Source organism: Arachis hypogaea, chromosome 11 (assembly GCF_003086295.3).
Source record: "Arachis hypogaea cultivar Tifrunner chromosome 11, arahy.Tifrunner.gnm2.J5K5, whole genome shotgun sequence".
Classification (NCBI taxonomy): Eukaryota; Viridiplantae; Streptophyta; class Magnoliopsida; order Fabales; family Fabaceae; genus Arachis; species Arachis hypogaea.
In genome coordinates this window covers 119,461,455-119,473,735 of record NC_092046.1, presented here as the reverse complement: position 1 = coordinate 119,473,735, position 12,281 = coordinate 119,461,455, and the positions used below count along the sequence as shown (strand labels likewise).

Below are 12,281 nucleotides of genomic sequence, written 5' to 3'. Positions count from 1 at the left end.
TTTTTCAAAAATATCTTTTCAAATATCTTTTCTAACTTCCTAACTTCTTATCTTTTCAAAATTTGTTTCAACTAACTAACTAACCTTTTGGTTGCTTCTTAACTTTTTCAAAACTACCTAACTAACTCTCTCTCTCTCTAATTTTCGAAAATATCTCCCCTCTTTTTTCAAAAAATTTCTTTTTTATTAACTAATTATTTTTATTTTTAAATTTTAAAAATTTTTCGAAAATTTCTAACATTTTTCAAAAATCACTAACTCTTTTTCAAAATAATTTTCGAAAATTATCCCTCCCCCATCCTATTCTATTTATTCATTCATATCCTAACATCTCATCTCACATCTCTTCCATCCGTACAGTTGTGTTTCTTCCTTTACATCACATTCTTTGTCTCCCCCTCTCTTCTTCCACTCACAAAGGGATCCCTATACTGTGGTATAAAGGATCTCTATTATTATTATTATTTTTCTATGCCTTCTTCTTTGTCATATGAGCAGGAGCAAGGATAAGAACATTCTTGTGGAAGCAGATCCAGAACCTGAAAGGACTCTGAAGAGAAAATTAAGAGAAGCTAAAATACAACAATCCAGAGATAACCTTTCAGAAATTTTCAAACAAGAAGAGGAGATGGCAGCCGAAAATAATAATAATGTAAGGAAGATGCTTGGTGACTTTACTGCACCTAATTCCAATCTACATGGAAGAAGCATCTCCATTCCTGCCATTGGAGCAAACAACTTTGAGCTGAAACCTCAATTAGTTTCTCTGATGCAGCAGAACTGCAAGTTTCATGGACTTCCATCTAAAGATCCTTTTCAGTTCTTAACTGAATTCTTGCAGATATGTGATACTGTTAAGACTAATGGAGTAGATCCTGAAGTCTACAGGCTCATGCTTTTCCCCTTTGCTGTAAGAGACAGAGCTAGATTATGGTTGGATTCTCAACCCAAAGACAGCCTGAACTCTTGGGATAAGCTGGTCACGGCTTTCTTAGCCAAGTACTTTCCTCCTCAAAAGCTGAGCAAGCTTAGAGCTGATGTTCAAACCTTCAGACAGAAAGAAGGTGAATCCCTCTATGAAGCTTGGGAAAGATACAAACAGTTCACCAAAAAGTGTCCTTCTGACATGCTTTCAGAATGGACCATCCTGGATATATTCTATGATGGTTTATCTGAGCTATCAAAGATGTCACTGGACACTTCTGCAGGTGGATCCATTCACCTAAAGAAAACGCCTGCAGAAGCTCAAGAACTCATTGACATGGTTGCTAATAACCAGTTCATGTACACTTCTGAAAGGAATCCTGTGAGTAATGGGACGCCTATGAATAAGGGAGTTCTTGAAGTTGATACTCTGAATGCCATATTGGCTCAGAATAAAATATTGACTCAGCAAGTCAATATGATTTCTCAGAGTCTGCATGGAATGCAAGCTGCATCCAACAGTACTCAAGAGGCATCTTCTGAAGAAGAAGCTTATGATCCGGAGAACCCTGCAATAGCAGAGGTAAATTACTTAGGTGAACCTTATGGAAACACCTATAACTCAACATGGAGAAATCATCCAAATTTCTCATGGAAGGATCAAAAGCCCCAACAAGGCTTTAATAATGGTGGAAGAAACAGGTTTAGCAATAGCAAGCCTTTTCCATCATCCACTCAGCAACAGACAGAGAACTCTGAACAAAATGCTTCTAATTTAGCAAATCTAGTCTCTGATCTATCCAAGGCCACTGTAAGTTTCATGAATGAAACAAGGTCTTCCATTAGAAATTTGGAAGCACAAGTGGGCCAGCTGAGTAAAAGGATCACTGAAATCCCTCCTAGTACTCTCCCAAGCAATACAGAAGAGAACCCAAAAGGAGAGTGCAAGGCCATTGACATAAGTGCCATGGCCGAACCTGTGAGGAGAGGAGAGGACGTGAATCCCAAGGAGGAAGACCTCCTGGGACGTCCAGTGACCAATAAGGAGCTTCCCTCTGAGGAACCAAAGGACTCCGAGGCTCATCTAGAGACCATAGAGATTCCATTGAACCTCCTTATACCCTTCATGAGCTCTGATGAGTATTCCTCTTCTGAAGAGAATGAGGATGTTACTGAAGAGCAAACTGCCAAGTTTCTTGGTGCAATCATGAAGCTGAATGCCAAATTATTTGGCATTGATACTTGGGAAGTTGAACCTCCCTTGTTCATCAATGAACTAAGTGATCTGGATCAACTGACATTGCCTCAGAAGAGACAGGATCCTGGAAAGTTCATAATACCCTGTACCATAGGCACCATGGTCTTTAAGGCTTTGTGTGACCTTGGTTCAGGAATAAACCTCATGCCCCTCTCTGTAATAGAGAAACTGGGAATCTATGGGGTGCAAGCTGCTAAAATCTCACTGGAGATGGCAGACAGCTCAAGAAAACAGGCTTATGGACAAGTAGAAGATGTATTAGTAAAGGTTGAGGGCCTTTACATACCTACTGATTTCATAGTCCTGGATACTGGAAAGGAAGAGGATGAATCCATCATCCTAGGAAGACCTTTCCTGGCCACAGCAAGAGCTGTGATTGATGTTGACAGAGGTGAAATAGTCCTCCAATGGAATGAGGACTCCCTTGTGTTTAAAACTCAAGGATCTCCCTCTGCAACCATGGAGAGGAAGCAGAAAAAGCTTCTCTCCAAGCAGAGTCAACCAGAGCCCCCACAGTCAAACTCTAAGTTTCGTGTTGGGAGGCCACAACCAAACTCTAAGTTTGGTGTTGAACTCCCATATCCAAACTCTAAGTTTGGTGTTGGAGAGTCTCAACAAAGCTCTGCACATCTGTGAGGCTCCATGAGAGCTCACTGTCAAGCTATTGACATTAAAGAAGCGCTTGTTGGGAGGCAACCCAATGTTTATCTAATTCTTATTTTTATTGATTTTCATGTTTTCTTAGGTTCATGATCATGTGGAGTCACAAAATAAATATAAAAATTGAAAACGGAATCAAAAACAGCAGAAGAAAAATCACACCCTGGAGGAGCATCTGCCTGGCGTTCAAACGCCAGAACCGAGCATGGTTCTGGCACTGAACGCCCAAAATGGGCAACATCCTGGCGCTGAACGCCCAGAACAAGCATGGTTCTGGCGTTCAACGCTAGAAATGGCAGCAAATGGGCGTTGAACGCCCAAAATGGGCACCAACCTGGCGCTGAACGCCCAGAGTTGTGTGCAAAGGCATTTTACATGCCTAATTTGGTGCAGGGATGTATATGCCTTGACACCTCAGGATCTGTGGACCCCACAGGATCATCCCAGGATCTGTGGACCCCACAGGATCCCCACCTACCTCATCATCTCTCTTCCCATTCATGATCATCCCTTCTGTTTTCCATTTACCACTCACATCCATACAACCACTACCTTCAAAATTCAACATCTCTCTCCCACCCATTCCCACCCATATGGCCGAATACACACATCCATCCATCTCCTCCATATCTTCTTATTCTTCTATTCTTTCTTCTTTTGCTCGAGGGCGAGCAACATTCTAAGTTTGGTGTGGTAAAAAGCATAGCTTTTTGTTTTTTTTTCCATAACCATTGATGGCACCTAAGGCCAGAGAAGCCTCTAGAAAGAGGAAAGGGAAGAAAAAAGCTTCCATCAAGGGTCTATAGCTCAGTGGTAGAACATTTGACTGCAAATCAAGAGATCCCTGAGATACCTCAGGGGATACATTTTTCTTCCACACAATTATTGGAAGCAACTAAGGGTGGAACATCAAGAGCACTCCATCATCCTTCATGAAATCAGAGAAGATCTAAAAGCAATGAAGGAGGAGCAGCAAAGACAAGGAAGAGACATAGAAGAGCTCAAGGACATCACTAAGGTGGACTCATTCCTTGTTCTTACTTTCTCTGTTTTTCGTTTTCTATGTTATGTGCTTATCTATGTTTGTGTCTTCATTACATGATCATTAGTAGTTAGTAACTTTGTCTTAAAGTTATGAATGTCCTATGAATCCATCACCTCTCTTAAATGAAAAATGTTTTAATTCAAAAGAACAAGAAGTACATGAGTTTCGAATTTATCCTTGAACTTAGTTTAATTATATTGATGTGGTGACAATGCTTCTTGTTTTCTGAATGTATGCTTGAACAGTGCATATGTCTTTTGAAGTTGTTGTTTAAGAATGTTAAATATGTTGGCTCTTGAAAGAATGATGACAAGGAGACATGTTATTTGATAATCTGAAAAATCATAAAAATGATTCTTGAAGCAAGAAAAAGCAGCAAAAAAAAAAAAAAAAACAAAGCTTGCAGAAAAAAAAAAAGAGAAAAAATAGGCGAAAAAAAAATAGAAAGAAAAAGAAAAAGCAAGCAGAAAAAGCCAATAACCCTTAAAACCAAAAGGCAAGGGCAAATTAAAAAGGATCCCAAGGCTTTGAGCATCAGTGGATAGGAGGGCCTCAAGGAATAAAATCCTGGTCTAAGCGGCTAAACCAAGCTGTCCCTAACCATGTGCTTGTGGCGTGTAGGTGTCAAGCGAAAACTTGAGACTGAGCGGTTAAAGTCAAGGTCCAAAGCAAAAGAAGAGTGTGCTTAAGAACCCTGGACACCTCTAATTGGGGACTTTAGCAAAGCTGAGTCACAATCTGAAAAGGTTCACCCAATTATGTGTCTGTGGCATTTATGTATCCGGTGGTAATACTGGAAAACAAAGTGCTTAGGGCCACGGCCAAGACTCATAAAGAAGCTGTGTTCAAGAATCATCATACTGAACTAGGAGAGTCAATAACACTATTCGAAATCTGAAGTTCCTATAGATGCCAATCATTCTGAACCTCAATGGACAAAGTGAGATGTCAAAACTATTCAAGAGGCAAAAAGCTATAAGTCCCGCTCATATGATTGAAGCTATGTTTCATTGATAGTTTGGAATTTGTAGTATATTCTCTTCTTTTTATCCTATTTGATTTTCAGTTGCTTGGGGACAAGCAACAATTTAAGTTTGGTGTTGTGATGAGCGGATAATTTATACGCTTTTTGGCATTGTTTTTAGTATGTTTTTAGTAGAATCTAGTTACTTTTAGGGATGTTTACATTAGTTTTTATGTTAAATTCACATTTCTGGACTTTACTATGAGATTGTGTGTTTTTCTGTGATTTCAGGTATTTTCTGGCTGAAATTGAGGGACTTGAGCAAAAATCAGATTCAGAGGTTGAAAAAGGACTGCTGATGCTGTTGGATTCTGACCTCCCTATACTCAAAATGGATTTTCTGGAGCTACAGAACTCGCAATGGCGCGCTTCCAATTGCGTTGGAAAGTAGACATCCAGGGCTTTCCAGCAATATATAATAGTCCATACTTTGGCCAAGAATTGACGACGTAAACTGGCGTTCAACGCCAGCCTTCTGCCCAAATCTGGCATCCAGCGCCAGAAAAGGATCCAAAACCAGAGTTGAACGCCCAAACTGGCACAGAAACTGGCGTTCAACTCCACAAATGGCCTCTGCACGTGTAACACTCAAGCTCAGCCCAAAAACACACCAAGTGGGCCCCGGAAGTGGATTTATGCATCAATTACTTACTCATGTAAACCCTAGTGACTAGTTTATTATAAATAGGACCTTTTACTAGTTTTTTTTGACCATCTTTGGATCCTGGATTGTATTTTGATCCTGTGATCACGTTTTAGGGGGCTGGCCATCTCGGCCATGCCTGGACCTTCACTTATGTATTTTCATACGGTAGAGTTTCTACACTCCATAGACTAAGGTGTGGAGCTCTGCTATTCCTCAAAGATTAATGCAAGTACTACTGTTTTCTATTCAATTCTTCTTATTTCGCTTCTAAGATATCCATTCGCACCCAAGAACGTGATGAAGGTGATGATTATGTGTGACGCTCATCATCCTTCTCCCTTATGAACGCGTGCCTGACAAACACTTCTGTTCTACATGAAATAAGCTAGAATGCGTATCTCTTAGATCTCCTAACCAGAATCTTCGTGGCGTAAGCTAGAATGATGGCGGCATTCAAGAGAATCCGGAAGGTCTAAACATTGTCTGTGGTATTTTGAGTAGGATTCAATGATTGAATGACTGTGACGAGCTTCAAACTCGCGATTGTTGGGCGTTAGTGACAGACGCAAAAGGAGGGTGAATCCTATTCCAGCATGATCGAGAACCGACAGATGAATAGCCGTGCCGTGACAGGGTGCGTGAGCATATTATTCACTGAGAGGAGGGGATGTAGCCACTGACAACGGTGATGCCCTTGCATAAAGCCAGCCATGGAAAGGAGTAAGACTGATTGGATGAAGATAGCAGGAAAGCAGAGGTTCAGAGGAACGAAAAGCATCTCCATTCGCTTATCTGAAATTCCTACCTATGATTTACATAAGTACCTCTATCCCTATTCTATTATATAATATTCGAAAACACCATTATCACTTTATATCTGCCTGACTGAGATTTACAAGGTGACCATAGCTTGCTTCATACCAACAATCTCCGTGGGATTCGACCCTTACTCACGTAAGGTATTACTTGGACGACCCAGTGCACTTGCTGGTTAGTTGTATCGAAGTTGTGACAATTATGTATTAAGATCAGAGCACCAAGCTTTGGAGCTATTACCAGGGATTGTTTGAGCCTGGACATCACAATTTCGTGCACCACTCCACCCAATTGCTTTCTTGTGTCTTCTCAGCAGACTAAGCAGCTACTCCTCGTGTTGGGAAGTGAGTTCCTTGCAATAATAACTGGGAGCTTCTGATTATCCTCAAGGTAAGCATACTTGAGGTGGGGTGGAAGGGGCTTCAACTCTATTTTCTGCTCATGGATGGGCACTTGACCATCTGGAGTTAGTGATGGTGGCAAGGTGTCTTCAGTAAGCTTAGAGGGTTTCCCCACACTTGCACCTTGCTCTGTGTGCAGCTCTTCGACTTCTTCTTGGTGAACTGCAGCTACAGTTTCATCAATGATGTCACACTGGAAGATGGAATGATCTTCCGGGGGGTGCTTCATAGCTTCATCCAAGTTGAAGCTCACTGCTCTACCATCTACCTCAAAAGAGTAAGTTCCTGAGAAAGCATCCAATTTGAACTTTAAGGTCTTCAGAAATGGTCTTCCAAGCAGGATGGATGATGGTTTTCCTGAGTCATTAGGGGGCATTGATAAACCACTATTTTATGGTTTATCTTGTGCTAATTTGAGTGGTTTTTATCAATTCTTTGCTCATTTATTCATATAATTTGCATGGTTTTACAAATCTTTCCTAATTCTGTGATATAGTTGAAAACATGTTTCCTGGGCCTTTAAACTGTCAATTTTAATTACCATTTATTACCATTCGATGCCGTGATCTGTGTGATAAGTGTTTTCAGGCTTTATAGGGTAGGAATGGCTTAGAGGATGGAAAGGAAGCATGCAAAAGAGGAAGGAACGCGAGAAAATGAAGTTTTGAGAAGCTGGCAGCGACGCGTACGCAAGGGCCACGCGTACGCATGACAAGGATTTTTGCCAAGTGACGCGTACGCGTGACTTATGCATACGCATGACATCTGCCACGTGCAGAAATTGCAGAAAGCGCAGGAAGCGATTTCTGGGCTATTTTTGGCCCAGTTTCAACCCCGAAAAACACATATTAGAGGCTGCAGAGTGGGGGAATCAATCATTCATTCATACAACATTCATTCACACAACTTTCATTGAGATAATTTTAGGTTTTAGATGTAGTTTCTAGAGAGAGAGACTCTCTCCTCTCTCTAGATTTTAGGATTTTTAGGTTTATTTCTTCTCAATTTCAGGTTCAATGTTCCTTTAATTTGGTTTCTCTTCTACTCTTATTTGTTCTAGCATTCTAGTTTATTAAATTTCCTTTGTTGATTACTTTATGTTGCTATTTTAGTTTATGAATTCTCATGTTAGATTTGATTTTCCATTTAATGCAATTTGAGGTATTTCATATTTATTGCTTCTTCTATTATATTTGAGTCATTGATGTTTGCAATTGGTTGTTTGGATTTAATATTCCTTGCTAGTTTTCTATATTTTTATGTTGTGCCTTCGAAGTGTTTGATAAAATGCTTGGTTGGATTTTAGTGTAGATCTCTCTCCTTTTGGCTTTGGTTGAGTAATTGGAAACTCTTGAGTTATCAAACTCCTTTGTTGATTGATAATTGAAATTTACTTGTTGATTTGGATCCCTCTAAGGCTAGTCTTTCCTTAGGAGTTGACTAGGACTTGAGGAATCAAATTGATTTATCCACTTAACTTTCTTTCATAGTTAGAGGATAACTAAGTAGGAGCAATGGATAATTCTCATCACAATTGATAAGGATATCTAGGATAGGACTTCTAATTTTCATACCTTGCCAAGAGCTTCCTTAGTTATTAATTTAATTTCTTGCCATTTTAATTCCTTGTTCCTTATTTCAAAAACCCAAAAAAATACTTTTCCACAACCAATAATAGCTACACCTCCCTGTAATTCCTTGAGAGACGACCCGAGGTTTAAGTACTTTGGTTTAATTTTATTGGGTTTGTTTTAGTGACAACCAAATTTTTGTATGAAATTATTATTGTTGGTTTAGAAACTATACTTGCAACAGGAATTTATTGTGAATTTTTTACCAGCAAAAATCCGTTCATCAAAATGGCGCCGTTGCCGGGGACTTGCAAACATGTGCCTTATTATTGGTTATTGTAAATATTTACTTTTCACTTGTTTGCTAGTTTTGTTAGTTTTAGGAATTATTTGCCTATTTTTCATAGTGTTTGTTTTTATTAGCTACTATGAATTCTCACCCTTTTGGCTATGAGTTTGGTTCTAATTATGTGGTAGGAAATGGCGATTACAATGGGAATATGCATCAAGGATGAGACAATCAAAGGTGGGAGGAGCCACAAGGATTTGATCAACCCTCTTGGCAACAACCACCTCCAAGGTATTATCAACAACCATTCTATGATACTTACCAAGACAATGGCTATGGTGGACCTCTTCGTGACAATCGACACCCACCACAATATACCTATGAACCCCCTCCTCAACATAGCTTTAAACCACTTTACTCACAAGCCCCTTTCCACCATTCACCCCTATATGACCCTAACCCTTATCCATCATTCCAACCACCATACAAACCCTACATAAAACCACCCCAACTTCCCCTGGATAGCAACACCCTTTGTGTTATTCGCCAAGGGCAAATACAGCTTCAAACCATACTTTTCTCTACTCTCACTAATCTCACCTCTACCCTCCAAACTTTTATATCCCGTGTGGATGCATCAATCCAAGAGCAAAATGATCCCAATCATGCTATTGACACGGAACAAGATAGAAGGGATCGACTTGAAGATGAAGAAGTAGCTGAAGAATTAGTGAGGGAAGACATCAAGGAGGAGTTCGATTTTGTATTAGAGCAATTAGAGGAAGCCGTAATTATCGAAGAAGAAGAAGTGGTTGAAGACCTAGGAGATGCTGAACCTCCATGGGAATCGAGAATTCTAGAGAATTCCGCCAAGAAGTTTGAACTTGATGTTGAGGAGGATAGTGCACAACCTCCAAGGCATATTCCTTATAAAGAATTGGACGAAACAGATCAAGGAGTAAATTCCTTTGGTGATGATGATCATGAATCAAGCCCTCCTAGTGATGAACTTACATCCTCAATTGAACCCCTTGAGTTTGAAGAACTCTCTCCAAGTGAATCTGAAGATGACGTGGAGGTAGACTTTTCTCAACCTCCAACTTATAACTTAAGTGATGGGGAAGAATTAGAAGATTTTGATCAGGGCGTGGTTAAAGTTGAAGAGGTTTGCAAGGAGGTGAAAGAATTCACAGAAGAGCACAAGGGAGTAGGGCCTGCAAGACCATTGGAAACACCTCTCCCAAAGCCATTACCACCCACTACAACATTCAAGTGGGTAAAATCCTTATCCTTAACCTTTACTTTCCCATTTGAATATGGTTTACTTGAGATGGATGGTCAATTAGATCTCTTTGTGGCTTTAAGAGTAAGAGGGAGATGGTTAGTGGTAGGAGTTGGCATGCAAGGTTCAATATGGTTGCATACTCCAAATTAAAGTACAAGGATTGGTATAATTCTCAATTGAATGGGTCTAGGAAGTTGTTTGGATGTCTCAGTGAGAATTCCGATTTCTCACCACCCAAGTGGAACAATGATGATCAATGCGAAGACGGGTGCAAAAGCAAGGTTTGGGACCCCGGAATTCATTCTACCAGTCAACACTCCTGGGGCCTTGTCACTTGCTTTACCTTGCTTGAAGGCTTTATGTGCCTAGTTTGGGACCCCGAAGGCTATTGGAATTGCAAACATTGGTGTGGATTCCTGGATGAGTTCAAGCACAAGCCACCATGACGAGGGGCTCACCAAATGTCCAACTTAAGGACTTTAACTAAAAGTGCTAGGTGGGAGACAACCCACCATGGTATGATCGTTCCTTTTCAGTCTTAGTCTTATTTTATTTTGTTTTTCACTGCATTCATTCATAATTCTTGCATGATCATCTGCATTCGGTATATTTAAAAAAAAAAGCGACCCATGCGTGCGCGTAAGCCACCCATGGGCGTCGATCCCAATTTGGTTCTCCTATCCAACGAACAGAAAGTTGTGATGGAATCTTGCGACTGGTGTGCTACAGGCACAATTCGAGCCACGCGTAGGCGTCAATTTCATTTTTAGTAAACCACGCGTGGGCGTGCGCGACGCGCACGCATCGCATGTAAAATCTTGCCCCCTTCAATCTGAACAGAGAGTTGCGCGAAAACGACACTGGCACTGTGCGTTTGGCACCATTTTGGCCGACGCGTACGCGTACGCGTCATCTTCATTTATCCCCAATCACGCGTTCGCGTCTGCGACGCGTACGTGTCGATGCATCTTTGTCTCATCCACGCTCAGGCGTGACCTACGCGTACGCATGGATTTAAATTTTATTAACCCTCACACGAAGCACCCTTCTCACTCGCGTAGCCCTACCCCCTCTCACCCCAGCGTCCTTTTCACTCCCTCTCTTCCCTCTATTGCAATAACCACCACACACCACCATCAACTTCGCACCACCGTCCCAGTCCGGTGACCCGGGTCTGCCGCCGACCACTCTCCTCTCCCTTTCTTTCTTCTTCTTCTCTTTCCTCTCTATCCTCTCACCCTTCCCGCTGACCCCAAGCGCCGCCGCGGACAGCCACTGCGCCGTCGTGCCGTCGCCATCTCTATGTGGCACTCCCTTTTTCCTTTCCTTTCCGATTCTATTCCTGCACCACCCAAGTTCCCCTATCTTCCTTTGCATTCTTTTTCATGCTTTATCATCCCGTTTAGATAATTTTGTTAGCTTTGTTTAATTTCTGCTTGGTTTAGTTAGATTAGAAATGCATGTTATTAGTTGATTTAGGTGGTTAGGTAGCTAGGATGTGGTTAGTGGATTTAGGTCTAATAAGTTCTCTATTCCTGCTGTCTGAATTGTATGATTTTAAAATTGCTTTGCTGTTGATGTTGCTGGTATGCTTTTTGATGCTGATTTACTTAATGATGTAATTTCACACGAGCTGCAACTGTTACTACTGATTGAACTTGTTGCTCTTGTCTGAGTTCATATTACATGATAATTGCTGTTCTTTTCTGCACTGCTTTGAATCCATATGACATGAATTTGTGCTGCCTATTTTAATTCGGGAACGCCTAATTTACTGTCGGGATGCTGCCGAAATTGTGGATTGAATTTGGTACTATTTTTCCCTTGGTACACTTTATTTTAGCCGAGTTCAATTCATAATTAATTCGGTCCACATCTCCGTCTTTATTTTAGTTCCCTCTCATGTGCATTCGTCATTGCTAGAATCAAAGAACTAATTGACGAAATTCTGTGTGAATTAGAACATTGTTGACCAATTTTTGCTACATTAGTGCCATGGTTCATCCATTAATTTGTTCATTGATCAAAGAAAGCATGTTGCATGTGCTTACTTAGTTATGGAAGCATTGCGTATTGCTATTTTATTGGCTCATTCGCTTATTCCCTGTGAATTTCTATATGGTTTTGGTGCTTTTACTTGTTACTGAATTCATAGGATATCCAAATTGATTGCTTGACTTTGGGAAATAGCTAGCTGTTTTGTTTTGCTTAATGGTTCTTGAGTCATATCTATTTTCTTGTTCTTCATGCTACTTGACAAATATTGAACTTCATATGAGTTTGACTTGAATTGTTGCTTTGCTGCTGCCTATTTACTCCAGGAACACTCACATTACTGCCGAAATGCTGCCCAATTTTTTTG

General features: G+C 40.6%; 1 non-coding gene across 1 annotated transcript; it reads right to left on the bottom strand.

The window, feature by feature from the left end:
* Positions 1-1,024: 1,024 nt before the first annotated feature.
* On the bottom strand, positions 1,025-1,132 carry LOC112724187 (small nucleolar RNA R71). The gene has a single exon (XR_003163363.1). It is a non-coding gene; the product is annotated as a small nucleolar RNA R71 (small nucleolar RNA).
* Positions 1,133-12,281: the final 11,149 nt, after the last annotated feature.